Source organism: Myotis nattereri (genome assembly GCF_964212035.1).
Source record: "Myotis nattereri genome assembly, chromosome: 16".
Lineage (NCBI taxonomy): Eukaryota > Metazoa > Chordata > Mammalia > Chiroptera > Vespertilionidae > Myotis > Myotis nattereri.
In genome coordinates, this window is record NC_138091.1 from 3152380 (window position 1) to 3157396 (window position 5017).

The following is a 5017-nucleotide window of genomic DNA, read 5'->3' on the forward strand; positions in this document are numbered from 1 at the left end:
CAGCACCCAGTCGCTGCTGGATGAGCCCTGACTTGCTGGTTCCCACCCACTTCTGTGCCTTGGCTTAGGCTGTCACCCGCTCACTGGCCTTCCTCTTCCCCTTGACCCTCCAGACCACCCCATAATGTTAAGCGCCAAGTCTAGGCTGGCTTCTCTATTTCTGGCCCCAATGCCCATGGATCATGTGTCACACAGGGCACAGTTGGACACTGGGCGCCCAGCAGGGCACACACAGGGCACAGTTGGGCACTGGGGCACCCAGCAGGCACACACAGGGCACAGTTGGGCACTGGGGCACCCAGCAGGGCACACACAGGGCACAGTTGGGCACTGGGGCACCCAGCAGGGCACACACAGAGCACAGTTGGGCACTGGGGCACCCAGCAGGCACACACAGGGCACAGTTGGGCACTGGGGCACCCAGCAGGGCACACACAGGGCACAGTTGGGTACTGGGGAGCCAGCAGGCACACACAGAGCACAGTTGGGCACTGGGGCACCCAGCAGGCACACACAGGGCACAGTTGGGCACTGGGGCACCCAGCAGGGCACACACAGAGCACAGTTGGGCACTGGGGCACTCAGCAGGGCACACACAGGGCTCAGTTGGGCACTGGGCGCCCAGCAGGGCACACACAGGGCACAGTTGGGCACTGGGGGGCCCAGCAGGCACACACAGGGCACAGTTGGGCACTGGGGGGCTCAGCAGGCACACACAGGGCACAGTTGGGCACTGGGGCACCCAGCAGGCACACACAGGGCACAGTTGGGCACTGGGGGGCCCAGCAGGCACACACAGGGCACAGTTGGGCACTAGGGGACCAGCAGGCACATCCACACAGACTTGGACATGCCTGGCACCCTCCCTGGACCTGGAGAGAGCCTCCCGGGCTGCCTGCCGGGACAGCAGGCTGTGTCCTGCAGGTCAGGGATCTGAGGCGCAAGCAGCTCCTCCTGGAATCCGTGCAAACACAGCCTGCCTCCAGCAGCTCACAGTGCCGTGAGGAGAGCCCCAGACTTGGGTTTGAACCCCAGCTGCGCGTGGGCTGGCTGTGGGAGCTCCAGCCAGTCACGTCACCTGTCTGAGCCTGCAGAGTGAGGCTAAGGGCCCAACCTGGTGGGGCTGTGGAGGGGACGGTTGGCGAGGCCTGGCTGGGCGGGGCTGACAGCCGCTCAGGACCCTGCTCCATCCTGGGGAGAGGAGGGAGCCCTGCTTGCACTCCCACACTCCCACGCGGCCCTCGCCGGCTCCCAGCACTCCTCTCAGCACCCATCCCAAGCCTGCAAGTCTTGCCACCTCCTTTTGTTCTTTCTTTTAAGAAAAAGATCTCAAATACAGAGAAATGGAGAGAAGAGCGAACAGCCGTAGTTCCACCACCGCGGAGCCCAGCTGTCAGGGGCAGCCCGTGGAGATGGAGGCGGCACACCTGCCCGCCCTGTGCCCTCTCCACTCCTGCGGGTGCCTCTGGCGCGAGTGAGGCTTCAAGGGTCTGTGGGTGGCAGGAGGCGGAAGGGGGGTGACCTCGGACCGAAGGAGGGGAGCACAGGCTCCCAGGGTGCCCAGGGCGGTGCCCTGAGTCCTCACACCACCACCCCTTTCACCAAGCGCCTGCTGCCATGATGGGAGGGCTGCCCACCGACAGGCCAACAGGTGGCCTTGACCTGGGCCTGAACGCCCCCTGGCGCCCGGCATCTTCCCCAGACCAGGGAGAAGCGCTCCCACTGGGCATGGCAGTGCCTGAGGCTGCACTCTCCTCTGGGCGCGGGGCCTAGCCAACACGCTCCATCCACTCCCAGGGGTGGGCTGTGGTGTGGGACTGGGGGCCCGGGGACCCGGGAGGTGGGATATCTGTGGGCACCCTATCTAATAAAAGCCTAATATGCAAATTTTCCCTTTGCATGGTCGTTGGACCGGAAGTTCGACTGCTCGCTATGATGTGCACTGACCACCAGGGGGCAGCAGTGGAGGCGCTGCCGACCCGATGGGCCCTGAGGAGAGGACCATGGTGGGATGGTGGAGCAGGTGAACGGGCGGCACCAAGTCAAGGTGGGTGTGAGTGGGGGCCCGATTGCCCTGCAGGCAGCACCCACCACCTGGCTCCCAGGCACTGAGGGAACTGGGCAGGGGACCCAGCCCTGATTGATCACCCCGCAGGCGGAATGGTGGAGCAGGTGAGGGGGCGGTGCCAGGCTAAGACAGGGTGCCAGCGGGGCTGCGAGGCTGGGGGCGCGAGCTGGGGCCCGATCTCCGCAGGCCACCCCGAGGGACCCCGCCTGTGCACGAATTCGTGCACCGGGCCTCTATTTTGGGTATAAAGGGCCAAATGAGACCATGGCATTGAGCCTCACACCCTGGTTGCCCATCTGGGCCTCGGTCTCCCCATCTGTAAAATGGGCCAGTTGTTCCAGGCAGCCTCTGGGGAGTCTTCTCCGGCACCAATTACACGGGGTGCTTGTGGTCAGTCTGAGGTTTGGAGCTGGGTTGGCATCAGGGAGCCGCGAGGGTGGGGGAAGCTCTGGAGCCAGTGCCACTCAAGAGGACAGAATCCTACTGTGTCTGCTCCCCTCTGTCGGGAGGAAGAGCAAAGGGTGTGGGAACTGCCTACAGGGGGCCAGGACCCCCCACTGCCGGCCAGTCCTTAAGGATCTGTAGCTCGCTCAGCTGGCAGAGTTGAAGTGTTTGCAGTAGCAGCTGATGTGGTAATTTCACAGTAAACTGGGAAGTCCTCCACCTCACAGGGCCTATTTAAGAGTAATTACTCTCAACCACCATCTTGCCCACATTTCTTTTGGTCAAAAAAAGGGGTTTAAAAACTCTATGGAGTTAGAAGTATTTGTTTTATTTTTAGTAAAATATATATTCAGTATGTAAATGTTAAAAAGCCACCAGACATAGAAATGTGCTTTAACTTCAATTAAAATCCAAATTTTTCTTACATTCTGGCGATTGTAGAATTAAAGGATAAAAGTGTCATATATGATTAAACCTATTATACTCATTTATATTAAATACATATTAAAATTAGTACAATAGAAAATTTACTTTTAACTATATAATTTGATAAATATTTACATGGCAAGTTTTATGCATAATTTCATATATTGGTAAAACTCAAAACTGCTTTTTGGAATTTTTCTACCTGAAGTGGGGGACTGGGGCTGGTGGGGCTGATTGAATAGAAAAGGTTTTGACCTGAACATTAAATTCATTGTTTTCTCATTCAGAGGCCTTAATATTTCATAAATAAATGGCAGTTTTTATTTTATTTTTAATCTATTCTATTGTTTTTGGGGAAAAGTATCCCTTAATTTGATGGCACATTCATTCATATTGTTTTTATCCCAAGTTGGAATTAATGAAAATAAGCTACAGAGTTGAGATTAAGCCTGAGGCGGTTCATTGAGGCAACTCTATTATAAAACATTACTTAATAAATAATAATTTTATAAACAAATACGTCGAGTTAATTTATTCACAGTTTTTCACTTGGATATAATTTGAAGGTCTTGGTGCATTTAAAGGCATTTACTTTGTTAAATAGCAAGTTTTCCATCCCATACTTTAAAAAAAAAAAAAAGTTTATTGCACAGAGGAAGGGAGAGGGAGGAAGAGATAGAAACATCAATGATGAGAAGAAAAAAATCATTGATTGGCTGCCTCCTGCACTTTCCACACTGGGGATCAGGCATCGAACCATGACCTCCCGGTTCATAGGTCAATGCTCAACCACGGAGCCACGCCAGTCAGGCCATTTTTTAAAGAAGAACCTTAAATTTCTGTGGAAGGTCTGTGTATACTGCATAGGAGTCTATTTTATCAATGAAGATGATGATTAAAACATTTTTTTGTCAAGACAGTACCAGCTCCCGATTTACGGGAGGAGGAGCTGGGAGGAGGCAGGGCAGAGACTGGCCTTTGGGTGGCTGAGACCTCCTAGCGGGGCCACACTCACCTCGAGGCGCATGGCCGGTGTGCTGCGAGGATTTCCCAGGCTTCGCCCGGCCTTTGGTCGTCACCCCCAGTGCTGTATAAAAACGTGGAAAGGGGCTCCAATCTGCCCCAACGCTGGGTGAGCAGTGCCACCTGGTGTAAGACACAGGCACTGCCGGCAACAGGGAACATGGTCCCGGGGCCATGAGAGAGATTCCGGGCCAAAGGCAGAGCTGCTCTCCGGAACTCCTAACGGGACCGAGCAAAGGCCGTGCCAGCACAGCTAGCGCCAGGCGGCCGGCCCCACCCGGCGCTTCTAACAGTGACCCCGACGGGGGGCGTTCAAGCGTCTGCTCCAGTCCGGACAGGCCTGTGGGCCCCATGGTGCCGCTGACCAGTCCCCCTCCTGGCGGCCTCTGCGCCACCTCGGGGCTCACAGCCACAGCCACCTCCTCGAGGCAGAAGCCAGAGCCCCGAGCAGCAGCGCGCCCGCCTTTCCCGGGACAGCCCCGCTTACGCTCAGCAGCTCGACCCCCTTGCACTCCAGCGTGTCCGTTCTATCAGAGGTCAGCGTGCTGCTGCAAGGGTCAGAGGGCAAGCATTCCAGGCTCTGCAGGCCCACGGAGCCTGCCTTCCTGCTGGGCCCACCAACAAGGCACCAAGGCCAGCAGAGCTGGCACATAACTGAATGGGTATAGCTGGTGCCAATACAGGTGTTTGCAAAAACAGGTGGCAGGATGAGCCAGGATACTGCACCCCAGTGTGAGGGCCCCTGAACTCAACGGTCACCTGACCAGCCCTCAGGGGCCGGGAAGGAAACATTCTGCTCCGTTACCACGTTCCCGGGCCTGGGAAGCCAGGGTTCTGGATGGCTTCCTCAGTTTCCCCTAAATTCTCACAAGCTGGCAGGTGGTCCCTGACCCCGTCGTGTCCCCAATCCTTCCCCATGATGGTGACCACAGCCCCTCCCCCTGTTACACACTCAGAACCTGTGCAGCCTTATCCTCCCGGCTCTGGGAGCCCGAGGAGGCATGGCTTGCCCACAGGCACACAGCCAGGTGGGACATGCTGACAGGCACTGAGAGG